Source organism: Acomys minous, assembly GCF_964271855.1.
Source record: "Acomys minous genome assembly, chromosome: 19".
Classification (NCBI taxonomy): Eukaryota; Metazoa; Chordata; class Mammalia; order Rodentia; family Muridae; genus Acomys; species Acomys minous.
Genome location: NC_140499.1, coordinates 49,520,079 through 49,540,046, shown reverse-complemented (window position 1 = coordinate 49,540,046; position 19,968 = coordinate 49,520,079). Strand labels below are relative to the sequence as shown.

General features: G+C 40.2%; 1 protein-coding gene and 1 pseudogene across 4 annotated transcripts in view; both read left to right on the top strand.

Moving 5' to 3' along the window:
• Nucleotides 1–19,968, top strand: part of GOLIM4 (golgi integral membrane protein 4) — an 86,120-nt gene that overhangs the window by 15,242 nt on the left and 50,910 nt on the right. The gene's annotated exons all lie outside the window — the stretch shown is intronic.
• On the top strand, nt 11,948–19,514 carry LOC311590200 (solute carrier family 25 member 3-like; annotated as a pseudogene). The gene is made up of 2 exons: nt 11,948–12,161; nt 18,474–19,514. The product of its transcript is annotated as a solute carrier family 25 member 3-like (transcript).

Here is a 19,968-nt window from a genome sequence, read left to right as displayed (position 1 = left end):
GCATCTTGGAAGTGATTTCTCATCATTTTTGCCATATTCGGTTAGTTTGAAATAGACCATTGAATTCTGCTTAAAATCAAGGGAACATGACTGTAGGGCGTGGATAAGAGAAAATGAGGGCCATCAGGAGTTAGAATAATGTGATATTTATTTGATTATTGCTATTTTTGTTATTCGACAATGCCACTAAAACATAAGCCATCATGTGATGGTATTTATGGTGCTCTGCATGGGTACCAGGCACTATTCTAAATTGTTTTCTTGGATTAATTGACTTAATGTTTTTGTAAAAATATTTTAATATGCACTACAATGTGATTTTTAATCAAGCTTGAAGCATATTAGCAATCAGTGGATAGTGGAATCTCACTTTAGATGGCAAGTATTTGATGTTTAAACCATTCAGCCTCGGAAAGGTAAAAATCCATGTGATTGCTTGTAGTATAAACACAGCTCATAGGCTTTTGCAGTCAATATTAAAGGGAAAGGCATCACCTACCTGGGAAGTTTCACGCTTTCTTGGTAACATGGGTGTGAAGTATATTCACCACAACTAAATGTGACTGGGTTACTTTGGCAGTAGAGCGGAAAGCAGAGCCTTATATGTGCCTGGGTATGATTTATGTCTGCTTCTGGCTTATGGATGACGGTCTTCTCTGAGGATCTGATTTGATAGAAGTGCTTTACTTCATAGAGTTTACTGCTCTTAGAAAGATTTTTTTTTGACTTAAAAAAATAGCACCAGTTGCACTGACGGTAATTTCAGTTTGTTCATTCATTTCTAGTTTGAAAGACAAGTTTAAAAGTTTTCTATGAGCAGTCTAATGAAATATTAATAGCACCAAAAGGTCATCCTAAAAGCATATTGGAGAAAAACTATCTGATATTTTTGAATAGTTACAATTCTCAGTTCACAGTTTTCTCATTCTCGCAAACATATTTTCATGATTAAGAATATGTGCGGTAAGTCTTTCTACTTTCTGACTTCTGACCTGTTCAACTTGCTAAATATATTTTATTCTTTCTCTGCTTTCTGTTCTGCTGAAATGTATTATCTGTTCTTTCCAGGTTAATATGTCTGATAAATCCTCTACCTGAAAGTATTTTTATCAATTTCTAATTCACCATTCAATATAATGTACTTCAGTATAGCATGTTATTAAATATTAAGGTATATTTCAGGTCTGGAGAGATGGTTAAATGAATAAAGTGCTTCCTGTGTATGTCTGATGACCTCGAGTTGAGATCCCGAATCCCCAATATTCACTTAACAAATCAGATCAGTGGTACATGGTTGTGATCCCACAGCTGAATCCCTGGGGCTTGATGGACCGCCAGTTAAGCCAAGTGGGCAACTCCAGGTTCAGTGAGAGACTGACTCAAAAAGTAAGGTGAAGAACAACAGAGGCTGATTGATACCCAACATCTGTCTCTGTCCTCTACATGTATGCACACACAGGAACCTACACACACACACACACACACACACACACACACACACACACACACATGCACACATACACCCCTATGAGAAGTGAGGAAATGGTGTTTTGTTAAAAGTTGTGTGAGACCATATTCCAGTTAGAACTCAAGGAGAGTTGTGCGCTAATCAGTGAAAAGTTGCTTTTGCTTTTTCTGTAGAATCTACCATTCTATCCCCACTGAATAGCACTGTGTGTATCAGATGCTTGCTCTGATCCCAGCTGGTACCGCCCTTTGACTTGCTGTGGTATTAACACAGATAACTTAGGTTCCTTTGGGTATGTCATCTTTTTTTCTGTTCTGTGTTCCAGAAGTCAAACTCGGGAGCAATTGTCCTCATGTTCTGTAATATTGTACTGAGATTATGTAGTGCTGCTTCTAGAGACACCGGCATATGGTATTTTTCTTCTTAGCTCTGGATTTGGCTGGGGTCCATCTGGCTTAAGCACCAGGATCCTCTGTTTTGTTGAAACTGTCCAAGGAAGAAGTAGCAATTAGCCAGCTGAGATGATGGGATTTATGAATGCATGTGAGATCTTGTATGTAAATTCCAAGAAGCAAAGCCACCTGAAGATTCCACAAGGGGATTGGAGTTTGGGGGGCAGGGCTAAGCCTTTGTAAAGAAAGTCTGCTTTGTTCTTACCCTTGGCTTCCAGATGGTCTCAAAACACCTCCTATTTCAAAACAGGCAGTTGCCTAAGACTACTATTAGTTCCAGACCTGTGACCTTCGCTGCCTTAAAGATGACCCTTTCGGTGTGGTACCTGTGAGAGTCTGTGAGCCTTCTGAAAACGTGTGTCAGTTCTCTGTAGGTTCCCTTGTCAAGACAGAAACCAGTGTTTCAATCAAATCCTAAATACATCAGTGACCTGAAGAAGGTTAAAACCTGCTGCTTTAGGGCAAATTCTTCCTTCTCAGGTTTTTCAAATGTATCTTAGATTTTTACCGCCTTTGTATCCAGCCCAGGAACACGTTAGACATGGCTTCCTGGAGCCGTCGTCTGCAATGGATTGTTAATGTTTTCTGTTTTTCATTCACCCAGAGCCCTAACTACCTAACTGCCATTCCCTGCATTCAATTAAATAAGAATCATGATTAGAAATTTACATATCATCTAATAGCCCGAGTACCTAGAATGTATTAATTTAATACCTTTAATAATTTAATAATAATATCAATTTAATAAAGTATAACAATTTAATAATAGTGACAACAATTTAATAAAGTAATTTAATAATAATTACAATAATATATAGTAAATAATTGATCAATAATTGCTTAGCAATTTAATAACAATAATAAATAAAAGAATTGAAATTTTATGAAAAGCTTATTCTTTTAAGTGGTGTCATTTGACTTGAAAACAAACCTCTATGCTATTACTATTTTAAATTTAAGAAAACTGCAAACACCCAGCAAGATACTGCCACATTCCAAACTGATGTGCAGGCTGCCTAATTTATAACACAGGATTCTTACTAATCTAGTCAACCCTTAGTTTACACCACTCCCTCATCCTGGAGCTAAAAATGAATGTGTCGTAGTTTTCACAGAATGGGATGTATTTATTCCTAGCTTTGTCCCCTCAGACAGCACGTTAAACTTCTCAGATTCTGCCAGGGTTGAGACAGTCACAAAAGTGAGGCATGGCAGAGCACACCTGTGCATAATGCGAGCAGTTAAGAGGCCGAGATAGGAGGGTCATGAGCTACAGGCTAGCCTGGATTACATGATGAGACAACTCATGTGGAGTTACTTTAAGAACAGGTCTCCTTTCTATTACCTGTGTCCTTGGGCAGTGCTGATGGCTACGCCAGCCACCTACCAACAAGGACTCACTGCCATGGCTTTGCACTTCCCATACCGTCTTTGTATTGATTCTCTGGGGACCCCACATGCCTTCAGACACAAGCATGCTTCCTAGGGACCAGGTCCTAGGACAGAGAGTGTGGGAGTTCCTGTAGATAACTCACCTTCCACATCCTTTCCCTCTCCTTCCAGCACGTTATTCTTGATCGAGAATTTGTAGGCTTAGACTGTTCTGTCTAAACTGAGTGTTCTGCTCTGTTCCTCAGCCTTATTCCATTGAGACAGGGTCCTTCAACTTAACCCAGAGCCAGACAGGTGTTCAGGACATCCTAGCAACCCTCCTGTCTCCACTCTCCACAGAGCCGTGGTGACACTCAAGTGCTGGGTTATATGTGGCTTGCCGTATGGGTGCTGGACTCCAACCTCAGATCCTTGTGCTGACATAGAAACGACTCCGACCACCCGAGCCACCACTCTGGCCCCTAAATATACTGAGTTGTTGTTTTAAAGTGACAAGTTTTACCCACCTCATGATGCCTCTCTGCTCCCACCCTGTAATGGTTACTTATTTTGTGGGGCTTTGGAAAGAATCCTCACAGAAACAGCGAAGAATTGGAGTGGTTTTTAGAGAATATCAGATGTTTCTAACAGTGTTACCTTTGGTTCACTTGGTAAGTTGTGGAAATAACCGAGGTTACAGAATCAGGACATGGACTTTTGTTTTTTGTATACTTTGCTCAGTATATTAAGTCTGTCATGTAACAGTGGCTTACGGTAATAAAAAGCAAACCTAATTTCGTCACAGTCTGTAGTTTGCCTATGATTTTGGTTGTTGTAAGACTCACCTGGTGTCCACACCACAGACTCAGGTGGAGGCAGTGCTACCCAAGTCTGTAGTGTCTAACTGGGGCTGTAAGGATTGTGACCTGGGGGATGGTCTTCCTTGGCAAGATGACAGCAACACTGGACAACAAGTGCTGATATCTTGGATGTGGTACACTGTCACCTCTGTCACATTCCCTTGGCCCAACACGTCACATAGATAACCCTAGAACTTATGGGATGGTGGAGTCTGCTGATCAAGATGAAGCTGAATTAATGAACTAGACCAGTGATGGCCTAAGTAGTCTTATCTCAGTTACTGCAGTTACTTTAAAAGTAGCTGGGATTTGAAATGAAAGGAAAATGTATCTGTATTTGAAGAATCACTTTCCAGTTACTTGACAAGAAATTAATAGAGTAATGCTAAGTAACATAATTTAATCATGTGTCTATTTAGGAAGAGGATGCAAGTTTACAATGAACAAGCACCTGGCATAATTGCTAACAAAAGGAAATAAAGCAAGCATTTTCTAAAGCACTGTAGATCATTTGGGCAATAAACTTGCTAAGTTAATTGCTGCAATCAAGAATTCTGTAAGGACCAGAGAATAGCTTCAGTCTTTCTGTGGACCTGAGCTTGGTTTTCAGCACCCACGTCACGTGGATCATAACTAGCCATCCACTCCATATCCAGGGGATCTGATGCTGTCTTCTGGACACACACACACACACACACACACACACACACACACACACACACACACACACGCACCTGCACGTGAGTGCTCACACACACACATGCTCACACACACACACACACACACACACACACACATCACACAGACAAATAAATAAAAATAATAAAATGTTAAAAAAAAGAAAGAAAGAGGGTATAAGCCAGACCTGATGGAGCATGATTGTAATGCCAGCTTCTCAGGAAGCTGAGACAGGAGGAGGGTGTGAGTTTAAGGATGGCTTAGAGCTGCAGAGTGAATTCAAGGACAGTCTACTCAGCTTAGTGAGACTCAAAAAAGATACAAACCTTTCTGGGCTTCTCGCTTGGTCGTAGCGTGCTCATCTAGTACAGCAGCGGCCCTGGACTCAGTCCCAGCAGGAAGGAGCAAAGCAGCTAGTTAAGTGTTTTTCCCACTAGACTTTTATGACAATTCCTTCAGTGACATAGAGTAAGCAGGGCGCATCTTTTCCAGATTATTCCCTCAATTAGTATTGTGGTTTTATCAGCATAAGGTTTGCTAAGGCACTGGGTTTATTTTACACACTAATATACGCAATACAAAAGAAAGTAGAGAAGGTGGAAGCATGCGTCTACGCACAGCCTTGGACATTTGCAAGTTATGCAAGATTCTGTTGGGTAAATAGGCTCCTTTCCCTTAAAGACAGGTATTCGCTTAAATTCTTTCATAAACAAAAGTGAATGAAGCAATGATGCCATTGCTGTTTATGCATGGCTTTAGCACCCACCTTATCAGCTATGTCTGCTTACAAGCAGAGCCTTGGGAAAGGATTGTGGGGCATTCGGAGGGAGGGGCCTTGCCTTTGTCTCTCTTTTAAAGAGCGCATCTGATTTTGAGCAATTATTCTTTTCAAGGTGTATGTCTATTCTTCCCATGTTCTGTGAGAGTTCTCTGTGCATATATAAAATGTGTGTGTGCATCAATATGTAGTTACCATTTGCATATGTTTATGGCAGTCGTTCAGTCACCTCACTAGATGGATAACCCTAATAGCTGTTCGTTTGCCTTTCGTTTGTAAACTTCGGCTCTTTATGTCTCAGCACGAGAATGTCAGCAGCTCAGTGCTAGTTTCCAGGTAGACAAATACAGACATGATTTATGATGAGTATTTCCTGTGAGTCATCTCCACATCATTTTTTGTATGTGCAATAAGAAGAAACTGTCTTTTTAATGTACCTTTTGTGACTACTGTCTTCTACAAAAGCTTTCAGAGTGGGAACATGCTTGTTCTTGTTAAGCCCTACGGAACGGAACTCTATCAACCCAGCAGCGGGTCCCCCAGGGCTCAGGGTACTGCATCTCTACCTGGAAGATTCCCATCACTAGTTTCTTCCTTTGGAAATATGCTGATGTGAAAAGGGAACTCTATTCACACCTTTGGTATCCTTCATCTTTATTTCGTTTAACTTGTTTTGTTTTCTCCCTTTGCTAGTTGTTGCTTAAATGTTTCTTCAACAGTCTGTACGGTACCAATTAGAACAGACACCAAAGAAAACACTCCTCTTTAATCCTTTTCCACACAGAGGTCTTCCTTTCTACGCCCTGCAACATTTTAATTGCAATAGATGATTTTTCCACTACCATGTCTAGAACTCCTTTGCTTGTTTGTTTGTGTGCCTCACTGAGGGACCTCCAATACCAACACTGCCTAGGAATTTCTTGTTGATTGAGCCACTGCAAAACTAGAACCTTTTGACTGGATAGATGCTACCGAATAAGATCTTCATATAATTTATATTTGCTCTTCCTTTAAAACCTTGATGTGTCATATGCATGCATGTAAATGTCTGGATAAAGCCCATTATTTTATGTAATTAATATGTATTAATATAATGGGTAGGTTGCATCCTACCAAGCTGAAGTATTTTTATTGATAAGGTTTTGTATGTTGGTCTAGGGGAAACTGGCATGTGGAGGACAAGGAATAATCTCAGGAGTCCTTCCTCAGACGTCATTGACCTTGTCTTATGTATGAGATGGTATCTTTCTCTAGCCTGGAACTTGTTAAGTAGGCCAGGCTAGCTGGTCACTGAACCTCAGGGATGTGCATGTTCTGGCTCCCTAGTGCTGAAATAAAAACCAAGCACCACCATACCTGGCTTTCTCCTCCTAATAAATATGTGAATTAAAATATAATTCCATCATTTCCTCTTCCTCTTCCATACTCCAACCCATCCAATGTGCCCTCTTGCTCTCTCTCAGATTCATGGACTTTTTGTCTTTAATACACACACACACACACACACACACACACACACACACACACACACACGCACACAGACAACCTGCTCAGTCTGTATGATGTTACTTGTATGTATACAATTTCAGGCTTGACCACTTGGCACTGGATAACCAGTTTGGGTGACTCTTCGCTGGCAAGAATTATTTCTTCTGTTCTCAGCATTTCATTGCCTGTAGTTCTCTGTCTGGGTTGGAAGACCCATGAGGTTCCCCTGTTCCCTTGTTCACATGTTGTCTCTTAGTCTAGATATGTCAAGAAAGCTACCCATGAAGTCACAATAAAATGGCTGCCCAAACAAGATCTGAGCAACGATTCCTAGCTTGTCTACCTAGGTTTTCAGGACTTAACTCAGGTCTTTGAGCTTGGAAGGCAAGCAGTTTACTGTCTGAGCCAGCTCCCCTATTTTTCAGGCTTTCCTCTGAGTTAATGAGAGACAAATATGATACTTCCCTGACTAGACTAAGAGAGCCAGTGTCCACATGGTTTGTTTGTCTCCATTACTTCCCACATAGCAGCCCACGACTTTATAACAATTGGTTACAGACATAAAATGAGTCTGCAACTTTTCATGTCTCTTCGAAATTTTAGTTTATTCTACTTTTCCTGGATTGTTTCCCTTTAACACCATGATTCCCTCAACAGGAATCTGCCAGTTATTTCATGCTCTTCTTAGTGCATGTCCTTCTCAAGAAATTAAGACCTACTGTGTAGTCTGTCAAGTGTTAAATCATTAATCTCTTGGTCCTCTGCTCAGATATGGACCACACAGGCCTTTCCTTGAAAAGGAAGCTTGAATGATCCATTGCGTCATAACAACTATTCCAAACCATAGTTCTTTCATATAGCATAAAGTACTGCATTTGTTACTTTATGCACTTTTGGCCTCCCATAAGTCTAAAAGTAGCCTTTCTGAGTGGTCCTAACTCAGGGATTTTGATAAGGCCATCTTATTTGTTGCCTGTCTTATTTTCACGAGGTTGAAAGGGCTCAGTGTGGAAGATTGGTATTTCATCTCCAACATTCCAGGGATCAAGTTTAGAATAATGTCTAAAGTAGGCTAAGCAATTAGTGCTTTTGATAAATATATGTATATAGGTTTACATTTTAGCTCAGTTTTACTTTTTTCATTCTAAGGTTTTCTTTTTTCTTTTATTGAGAATAGATTTTTTTCATACATATATCCTAGATATTTTTCCTGCCCATAACTGACGGTTCCTTCCTATCTCCACTCCTATAAAGATCCACCTTTTTCTTTTTTTCATTAGAGAATAAACAAGTAATAATAACATATAGTAAGACAAAACAAAAACAAACGAATTAGAATAGGACAGAACAGAAAGGAACAAAGAAAAAGCACAAGACACACATATAGATACAGAGATACACATGTTTGCAACCACAAGATTCCCAGAAAAATACAAAACTGGAAGCTGTAATATATACTGAAAGGACACAGAAGGTTTAAAAAGATGCCTTGATACAACATTATGAGAAAAAGACTCTTCAAAGATGTCACTGAGCTTGTTTTCTGTTAGCTATCTACTGGTGAGCATAAGGTCTGTCTACCCTGAAGAGTAGTTTGTTTCCATAGTGAAACTCTGTTGTAGAAAAGTTTTCACTTGCAAGTTGAGGTAGTTTCAGGGTTACAGGTAGTGGCATGTGTCCATTTCTCATTGCAGGTCTTTGTACAGACACTTGCTGGCCCTGTGCGTGATACTATTGTCTCTGTGAGTTCATATGGGCTTTGGTCTTGCTGTGTTCAGTCTTGTTTTCCTTACCCTCTGACTCTGCCATTCTTTCTGCTACCCTTTCAGTAGGGTAGCCTGAAGTAAGAGGGGAGGGATTTGATGGAGACATTACTTGTGGGAATGACTGTTCAAACTCTCTCACTCTTTGCCTGTTGTCTGTTTTCCAGTATTTCTGCCTTTATTAGGAAATCAGGTTTCCCCAGGTGTGTAGACTCATGTTTGGGTTTCAATTCTTTTCCCTTTGTTAATATTCCTATTTTTGTGCCAATACTATGCTGTTTTTATTACTATAGCCATGTAGTTCAACTGGAGATCAGGGATGGTGTTACCTCCTGCAATTCATTTGTTATTAAGGGTTGGCTTATATGTGAAAGTGTCTCATTATAATAAAGGTTCGTTATGCAGAGAGCACTTTGTTCATATTTAGACATCCCTAGGTCAGTGTGCCTTTAGAATTAAATCTCTGTGGGGTGATTTTAACACTGCTCTGTGTGTTCGCCAACTTCTCGTAATGATCTCTCTTTACGTGATGGGATTCCACCTGCTGTAGCCATGGACTCGAAAGTCAAATAACACTGGATAGAAAAACAAAAAAAAAGAAAGTCAAATAACATATGTTGATGCAACGATTTATTAGAACACACAAAACCACAAAACTACTCCTCCAAGTTTCTTTCAAGAAATAAGGTTAGGGGAAATGTAGTGTCTAGTTTCTCTATTTGTGTTTCGCTTTACACTGATGTACAGCTCATTTCTTTTTTTAGTACAATTTTTTAACTTAAGAATTTCATAATCCACACAACCTATCTTGATCATATCTATCCCTCCCACTTCCAGGAGCTCCCAAACCCACCACCAGAGACTCCTCTCACCTTTTTGTCTTATTCGTGTGTGCGTGGGTTTAGAGTCTCCTTTTTCTGTCTTTTAAAACCTTCATTTAGCAGACAGATCTAGGAGGCACAGAGGTACTTGTGCTTGCAGAGAAAGCACTGAGGAAACCAGGAATGCTAAACACACAGGGCGGTCTCTTCAAAGGGAGAGATGATGGATCACCTGTGTTCTGCCCAGCAGGGAGGGAGTGGGTATAGTTTATAGTCCGGTGACCTTTGCAGTCTCTGCAGGTCTGCCACCACACCAGGTCCTCCCACAGACCCTTAGCACGAGTTTCTCTTTTCAGTCGATCTATAGAAGCTATCTTTACGGAAGGTGTCACATGTACTTTCCAAAGAGCTTTGATATAGTTGTGTTTTAACCTTTATTGTGCACAAGGAACCTGAGTTAATTATCACCCAGAATTTTTTCTTTCCAACTTGTGTTGCACGTTAAATAGACTCACACTGGCTACTAAGACATGTTGAATCAAATTTCCTTTTTGTTTCCCCTGGGTTAACAGTCCGCTGCTGCTGTTGGTGTTTGCAGAGACCCGCACAGATAGGATATATGCTTATTAAAGTTTTCTGTTTTACCTTTTGTCTCTGATTAATATCGTCAGCTTTGGAAAAAGGCAACTTCATAGCACCGCCATGTTCAGTTGTTTATTCTAAGCAATTGTTGAATCGTCTGACTTTCATTAAAAATATCATGTGTTCCTCATAGACTTGGTACAAAGAGTAGATGAGTAAGTTAGGGACAGCATGCTTCTTGGCAATTCATTTCCTCCTCCCTTAATTCCCTTCCAGCGTGAACTGAACTTTATCCTCTAACCTGATGACTATTGGCAAGTGCCTTAGGAAGCAGCATCCATAAAACTTGGCCCCTTGTTCAACAGGGATGCTCTGCTTTTGGATCCTGCAGTGTAGGACTGGACCACAATACTAGTCTGTAAAGCACTGTTCTTCCCAAAGAGTGTGAAGGGCTGTGATGGTCAGTACTGATCGTCAACTTGAGACAATACTTAGCTTGGGTTAGCTGAAGTGTGACAACCATTCCATCCTATGGGTTGGTGCCTTGGGCTGAGTGAAAAGGAGCAAGCAAGGGCAGTACCGGCATTTGTCCCTCCCCTCTCTCTTCCTGACTGCTCACGCAATGTGACCAGCTGCGTTATTTCCCTGTTGTTTCCACTAATGTGCCATGACTGGCTGTTCCTTCAAACACTGAGCCACACTAAACCTTTCCATCCTTAAGTTGAACTTGTTAGGTAATTAGTTACAGCGAGGAGAAAAGTAGCAACACAGGAACCACACTAGTTGAATTTCACTGTGGTACCAGGGGTCTTTTCTTGTTTCAGGGCTGGCCATGAAACTGGGCTCGTTTTCATCTTCAGAGAATGGAAGCTTGTTTAACTGCCAAACTTCACTTTAGCCTCTCCCTGCCCATTATAACAATAATGTTGCGCAAGCATCCCAGGCCTTGAGAATAAAGCCATAAGTGTTTTCTGTAGGAGGATCTACTGGTCACAGCAGGTCCGCAAAGTCAACAGAACACTCAGAGGAAGGAATTTTTTTAATTAAACTTCTACACCGTCCAATAATTACCTAAACTTTCCCATTCCTTCACATGTTTTCTCAGGGTCTTCACCGTGACGCATTTGGGAGTAAAATCGAACGAAGTCAGCATTTTCTTTTGGTCGTGGAGCTGAATTGGGTCACCCGCCTGCCTTCCTAGATGGTAGCTGCCCAAGCAGTCTCATCTCAGGGTTGGCCCACTTTCTGCTGCTGTGTTGTCCTGGCTTTCCCTTGGTCCAGTTTTTCCATCCATCAGAATGTGTCACAATGACTACCTCTCTTAAGAATGTGACAGTTCTCATTCTTTAGTACCTCGTGCCCTGGGGACAGTGTTGAGACTCTGGTCTTGCCTTACTCTAAATTCAGCTGGAATTCACTGAGTGTCTATTGTGGGTTACACAATGAGTCAGAGCCTTGCATGTAAAAGCTTATAAAGTCTATGTCCAAAATGACAAAAGTAGGCACTGCCAAGAAGGAGTACAGTTGGTTTCTTGTCACAGGAATTTTCTTGTGGCAGGAGATCATGAATTTGAAGCCAATTTGGGCTGTAGGAGAAGATCCATCCTAAAAAAAAAAAATAAAATAAAAAAAAAATTATAACAAAACCAACTGTAGTGTGAGACTTTTCCTGGAGAGGCAGGGCACATGCCTGTCCTACTCCCTGCAGATGGCAAACCCACGACGGACCAAGGTAACAATTCTAAGCCCAACTTGTTCACCAGTGAGTTCATTGGAATTATGTACAGGAGTATGCATGAGGAGTTTCAGCAACAGGAACAGCTCAAAAGCGACTACCTCAGTGAAAAGCCTGCCCCAAAGCTAGCAATGATTCACAAAAGCGTCAGCCTGGAAGTTCTCAGTACGATTTGCAGGCAGGCAGCTAGATAGGTCAAAGGGTATCCTCCAGGCAGCTAGGCTTTCCCCAGCAGCTGAGGTGGCCAGAGTCTTCCTCCACTCGTTCACTGCGTCCATCATCCTGGGGAGGGGCCTTGTACATCATCCTGGGGAGGGGCCTTATACATCTTAGAAGTTTCCACCACCATGCGTGGAAAAGCTGACAAGTTCATTAACTGAGTTATTGGATGAGAATAGTAAGAATAGTGATCCATTCTGAGTTTCTACGTGTATTTCTTTTTTAGTTTATCTTTGAGTCTATATTTGGCAAGATATATTACTTCAGAGTTTACTGAAGCCTTCGTTTGAAGGCCTAGCTCAGGAAAGTAAAGAAATTACATGCTTCTCCAATATTTAAAATATATGTAAACCTGAGTTCAAATTTGTACTTTATTATATATATTACATACATACATGTTTATAACACATTAATATATTGATATTGATGATATATACTAATAATATAATATATGTATATAACAGCATATAACCTTTGGCAAGCTTCCTATCCACCTAGCCTGTACCACTTTTTACTAAGATAAAGATGGTTCTTGTTTTTCTAGAGTTCTGGATATTGTAAGAGCTCCAACACTATACATTTCACGTGATAAAAATGTCAGTCAGCCTGCTACTTATAGCTGATAATCTACAACTGAGGAAAAAAAAATCAAGCTAACAGACATCTACCTTAGGAATGCCCAGCAAGTTAGGAACCTCATCTTCATATTCTAGAGCCTTATAAATTGCCCTTGAATGGCTGAACTCCAACCATTAGGTGGAATGATTTTAAATGGGAGTAGCTTGGAAAGTACAATAGATACCATAAAACTGTAATGACCCACTTAAGATCTCCCCAAAGAAAGCCAGTTTAGCATATTATAATACATGCCGACTCATGCTGAATATTTTGGAGTAATCTTTGAATGCCTGCTGTTCTTGTCATTAATTCACTCTACTCAGAGATTCTGACCATCCAAGAAACAAAACTCAATTTAGTAGAGCAGTGAAAAAAAAAAAAAAGGAATATCCTGGTCAATTTAGGTATCTGTGTGAAATAATAAACACACTACCTTCTGTTCCTGGATGTTTTCTGTTCTCAGTGTTTAAATAATTCTGTTGCATTTGAGTTTATATTGAAAGTGGTGTATGTATTTTTTCAATTCTTAGTGAAAAATCCTTAGAAGCAATATTAATTACTTTGTGTGATTGGAAGTAAGCAAGGCTGTTATCAGAAACATTGGTTCTCATGTTGTGTTACTGTAGGTCAGATGTGAAGACTCAGCACCTTGTGTATTTTCCCCTGGGCATAACACTTAACTGGCCTTGTTAATAGACATTGGTCTTTTTCTTTCTTCTAAAAATTGGATGCAAAAACAAAACAAAACAATAACAAAACAAAAAAGCCAATCAGCGATAGAAAATGTAGACTCATGATATTAACATTACAGTCTAAAGTCAGAACCCTGGTTCATGACCGTAGACACATTTAGAAGGTGGAAAGGGTTAAGAAGGAAAGGCTTGTCAATGCATCTTCAAAGAGCTGGGACTTCTGTTAGATTTTATTTACAGAACAAAGTGAAAAAAAAAATAGATCTTCTTCTTATCCCGCATTGCTGCTTTGATTTATGTATCTTATTTCCAGTTTAAATTTTAGCAAAGTTATGGCAAGAGTGAGATGACAACAGAAATAGTGTTTCCTTATGGTTTAAATGTCCACACTTACTCAACACATTATTCAGTGTCGGGAGAAAAGAACAAATAACATATCAGTTGTAAACGCTTTTTATCTTGGCACTAAGTTGATATATTTAATAACAAAATTTCTTTTTCAGAGTTCCAAAAATAGTCACTCTGAAAGTGGAACCATTAAAAAGCCAAATTTTAATATTATTTTGCTTTCCTCACTGGAAGTGTTAAGTGAGAGATTTTAATCATAGCCCTGAGTTGGTTCTGTCTTGTGCTTATCATGGCAAACAACATAAATCTTGCAGGAAATTTATTCATGCATTATTAATATTTGAGGAAAGCTGTTTTGCTTTTCTAGTGAAGTGTTAGTCATATGCATTTCTATCTGATAGTGATATTTTGTAAACATATTTAAATGAAGAATGAAAACTGAAGCCAAGTGCAGTGGCACACACCTGTAATCCCAGCACTCAGGGAGGCAGAGGCAGGAGGATCAATGTGAGTTCGAGGCCAGCTTGGTCTGCAAAGCACGTCTAGGACAGCCAGGGCTACACAGAGAAACCCTATCTCAGAAAGAAAAAGAAAGAAAGAAACACTTAAATTCATAGCATCCTGTTTCTTGGTTCTGAAGTTAAAAGAATTAAAAATATTTTGTGCATTCCTAATGAAACACTAGGCTAGAAAATATTAATATATTTTAATATATTTTATCTCTGATCCTTTTTGAGTCATGAAACTCTGGACAATTGCTAGAAATATTGTCCTCGCCCGTGTACATAAATGCCATACACATTCTGAATATTGATAATGCAAGAGCTGTCTTTTCTGCCTTAGAGGAATTCTTTGTGAGCGCTGGCCTCATTTTTTTATTTCTCGAATATCTGTCATTTCCTCCGATATGTTCAGTAACGGTCTGATTTACAGAGTTCTGTCAGTATTTTGATGACTACCTTTAAACCCAAAGGCATCTTCATCTTTTTGTGTGTGTGCATGCCTGAGGCTGGGTAATTTATAAAGTACACAAAATATTTCATACAGTTTTAGAGGCTGAAAAGTTTTGAGGGGCCCACATCTAGTGTGGAACTTCATGCTATAGTGTGCTGCCGTGGAAGGCAGAGGAGAGAGGTGGGGAAGGGAGAGAGTGGGGAAGGGGAGGGAAGAAAAGAGGCCAGGGAGAAGGACTTAAGGGGGAGGAGACAGAGAACATAAACAAACAAATAATGACAGAGTCTGCAGCCTCTTACTATTCTAGAACTCAGGATTAATTGTCCATTACATGCTTTGGTGGAAAAACTAAAATAATATAATCCTGCCCTCTACACTCCAGGCTCATGTCCTCTCACAGACAAAATGCCTTCATCTCACTGTGATAGTCTCTGATGTCTTTAGGACCTTACTGCGTCAATTCAAAAGCTCAAAGTTCATGCTTTCATCTAAATCAAGACCAGACAAGACTCTTGGTGCACAAGTTGTTCTAGGGAATATTTTTGTCCTGCTGTGGGCCTCTGGCATTTAAACTAGTTACCTGCTTACAGAATACAATGGTAAATAAACACTCCTACGCCAGAAGGAAAATCAGACAATAGTCAGTCCTGTGTAAATTCAAAACCCAACAACGGAAGCAAAATGAAATTAAAGTTGGTGTCTAATCTCCTTTGATGTTACGACTAGCATCCTGGACACACTGGCAAGAGCTTTGGACCCACAAGGCATCCTGTGGCCTCATCTTCATGACTTTGGAGGGCTCAGAGTTCATTTGTTTGGAGTCTTGTACTAGAGCTTTCGTAGGCTACGTTAGTGTCCTGTAGCTCCACAGATCTGGGGACTCATGGCGTGTTTCAGTCTTTGACTCCACTGGGCACTTCTTTAGTGAGGTCCCTCGATTCTGACTGTGCCCTTGGAGTAAGTTTTGAAACAGGCCTTTTTATGTGACTCTTAAAATCCAAGAGTCACTGCTGTGAATCCACAGCTCTTGTATTCTGCACACGTGTAAAATAAGCCCTTTGTAGGTGTTGCCAAGTCTATGGCTTGTGATTTCTGGAGCTAAACCTGGGCCCTTTTGAGCTGCAGCTGCAGGCCTGAGGAGCACAGCATTTGTAGGAAATCCCAGCCAGGGAATGCTTTATGCTACAGATGGTCCTGGAAACCTTACCCTAAAGTGTCTTGATATTTATACCTAATGCATTGGTAATTGACTTTCCAACACATGTCCTGAGGAAACAAGTCAAACCATTATAGAAAGCGTTTATTTATACTTTCTACTATTTTTATATTGGGTGAATGTATTAATTTCTGGGGTAAAGCTAACTGTCAGATTTTTTTGTTTGCCTGCATAAAATGCTGATTGCCATCTTCCTTTCGATAATTACTCAATGTGTGTTCCCTGGCTCGTTGCTTTGGTTCAGGTTGGGAGGATTCTTGGTTCATAAATCTGTGGCACTGAAGAACTGGACTACTTGCAAGTACAGTAATTTTCGTTTCGTCATCGAATAAGAAATAAAGGAGCCATACATTTATTGTTACTAAACTGAGCACTCAATAGTGACTCCTTTACAATGTCAAACAGAAAGTTACTGAGTGCATCCTCAAAATTCTAAAGGAAGGATGCATGAGGCAAACATGAATATTAACTGCATATTGTGCTGTCTTTCTTACTTACATCAATGCAGCCTTACGATCTGGGTGACGTTCTGCATAAATGATTTAAGGGCAAATTTGAGGACAGTAGCCAGTTTTCTTCCTCATGTTCTCAGTGACCCAAATTTGCCATAAGAAGTAGTTTAAGCAGAAGCTGCAAGCGATAAAAGAAGACCTAAATCATACTGACTCACTGCCCCCAAATGTAATGGTTTTTAAGTAATTGCATTTTAAGTACTATAAATATAAAGTGAGCTAATAGCTCAAGATTGGTTCAAGATCCTCTAATGAGCAGATAGCCATAATTTCTAATTATCATCTTACTTATCCCCCCCCTTAATTAGAGTGAATTGGGCATAAAAGTTCTTTGTATACACACTGAAATGGACCATGGAAGTATAATTTATTGTGCTTACCACTGAAGTGTGTTTTAAAGGACATTTTTTTTTCTTCTAAATAATGGACACTCATCTGCAAGTAGGTTTAGCCTCATAGTGACAAGGTGATAAAGAATCTGAACAGATCTCTGGTGGATGATAGTTTGTTTTCCCTGAGAAATTCTAATTTACTTTTTGTCCGTGTAAAAACAAGGTGAAATAAAGGTGAAATATCTACTGTATAGACTCTACCCCCACCACCCATGTTGACTATAAATGTGTTTAAAGTTCTGGCCTTGACTTTTTACAGTAGTGGAATTATAAGATAAAGTAAACCCATTTATTCCAAAGGCTGCTTTTTGTCGGGGTATTTTACTACAGCAACAGAAACTAACGTATGACACAGTGTGTAGAAGAGTTTTTATGAGAAGACTAACTTGTAGTTAAGAAAAAGGAAATCTAAGAAAAGCCATTCATCCACTAGAATGGTTACATTTGCATGCATCTACCATTTTATTATTCTTTAGCAGTAAAAGAATAATGTGATACATATTATATATTATGTTATATTAATTATAATATGTTATATATTATAATATATTTTATATATAACCACATAAAAAGTATAACACAGAAAGTATATACTATAATAGACAATTCAAGTGGTGCTTTAGGAATGAGTCTTAGAGTATATTAATAGATAGTAGTTTTCAAGTTATTGAAAATCATAAGTGATAAATAAAAAAATAAAATAAACTGTCTTCCTTTGTCACCAGCCCTTTTCTAACAGCCAGAACCTTCAGTGTTCTGCTAAACTAGATTTTCCTCTCCTGTTCAAATGTAAGTCATTGGGAATGTTCAAGCCAGTTTGAATTGAATCATTTCATTGCTTTGGCTGGTATTACTGTAGGTACACCCCCTGCTTGATGCACAAGTTGAGACCATCACTGGTCAATAATGCATTCAACACACCCACCCCAGATCACAGCTGAGCAAAACAGGACATTGCTGCTGAGTATCTGTCATTCACCCTGGAGACCATGTGACTGACTGGGAGTGCAGTGGCTTGAATGAGAGTAGCCCCCTTGGCTGAGATATTTGAATAATCGCTATCCACTTGGTGAAACTGTTTGGGACTGGGTGTGTCCTTTCGTGGAGGGTGTGTGTCACCATGGGGGAGCTTTGGGGTTTCAGAAGCCCGAACCATTCCCAGTTAGCTGTTTCACTTTCTCTGCCTCAAGGTTATGGTCTCAGCATGTAAGTTCTCACCCACTGCCGCAGCACCAGGCCGGCTTGCCTGCCTGCCACCAAGGTCCCCACCAGGATGACCATGGACTTCACCCTCTGAAGCTTTATGCAAAGCCACCATTTAAGTTCTTTCTTTTATACATTGCCTTGGTCACAGTGTCCCTTCACAACAATAGAACAATGACTGAGACAGAGAACTTCATCTCTCAGCTTCCAGAAACATCGCTAGGGTACTGCTGGCCTGAGAAGTGATCAAAATTTGGGACAGGCCCTTCCCAACTTTTCCACACAGTTTTTAAGTTGAAAAACCCACCGTTGGTGAGCCGCAGCCTTGCCCAGCAAGCACTTGGGTGTTCACCATCTTAGGAGGATGTTCTTATCTTGGCGCACCTGGCACTGGCGAACCCCTTCAATGAGCCACACCTGCAGCTGGTGCATAGTGACACATCAGGTCCCCACAGCTCCCCACCCCCCACGCCCCAAGAGTACAGTCATGAATTTGGCTCCATGAAGTATTATGAACCGTGTAGCGTTGGTGGGATCTTAAGTTGTAGGCTGACACACACTGCTGTTGTTCCCCTGGGCTTAGTAAAATGCCACCTGGCCCCTCAGAAGTACAAGGGAATATCAAATGGCTTCTCCATCACACTGAAAGAAGATGGTGTTCGTGGCTTTGCTAAAGGATGGGCCCAACTTTGATTGGCTATTCCACGCAAGGCCTCTGAAAACTTGACTTCTATGAAGTCTTCACAGCCTTACATAGCAACATACTTGGTGAGGAAAACACATGTCTGTCGCGCACATCACTGTAGTTAGCTGCTTCTGCCGGTGCTGAATTCTTTGCTGACATTGCCCTGGGTCCTGTGGAAGCTGCTAAAGTTTAAATTCAAACCCAGCCTGGCTATGCCAACACATTGAGGGCAGCTGTTCCCAAAATACCTAAAGATGAAGGCTTAAATGAGTTCTACAAGGATGTGGCTCCTCTGTGGATGAAACAGATCTCATACACCGTGAGGAAGTTCGCCCACTTTGAACGAGCTGTTGATGCCTTTGTACAAATTTGTGGCTACTAAGCCTTGAAGTGAATGCACAAAGGCAGAGCAGCTGGTTGTGACATATATGTGGCAGGTTACATAGCTGGAGTCTTCTGTGCTATTGTTTCTCAGCCTGCTGATTCTGTGGTCTCTGTGCTGAATAAAGAGAAGGGCAGAGACTTGGCTTTAGAGGTGGGTGGAAGAGACTTCCTCGCCCAAATCGTCATGATTGGCGCTCTGACTGCACTACAGTGGTCCATCTATGTACTTCAGGCTACCTCTCCATGCCGTCCTCCATCTGAGTCTCTGAAGAAGAAGCTGGGGTTAACTCAGTAGCAGCATCAAAGTAACACGGACTGACTCTACTTGTTAATTAGTGTTGAAGAAAGTGCAAAGGAACTTTTATCTATTTGACAGTGTAGGAAATGGTCTGTTCCTGATATAATTACTGCAGCACACTTGCTTAAAGCAAGAATTTCAAACTTACTGCTAAATAAATCCATCCATTCATTAAAAAAGAAGGAAAGAAAAAGAAAAACTCATCCTTTGTAAGTTGAGTTTTACCCTTTACATACACACTTTTTCACTACTACAAATAAGTGTTATTGAATTTTAGCATTGGAAGAATGTTGGTGACTCAGCTCTCTACCTACTGAGTTTTATTCCATAGAAAAGTGCAACTTTTTAGACCTTTGCTCAGAGCTGTTCAGTGCCTGGTAGCTCTTGGCTCTGGCCAATGCTATTTTCTTTAGACCACTTGCAAATCCTCATTCAATGATCTCTTGGCACT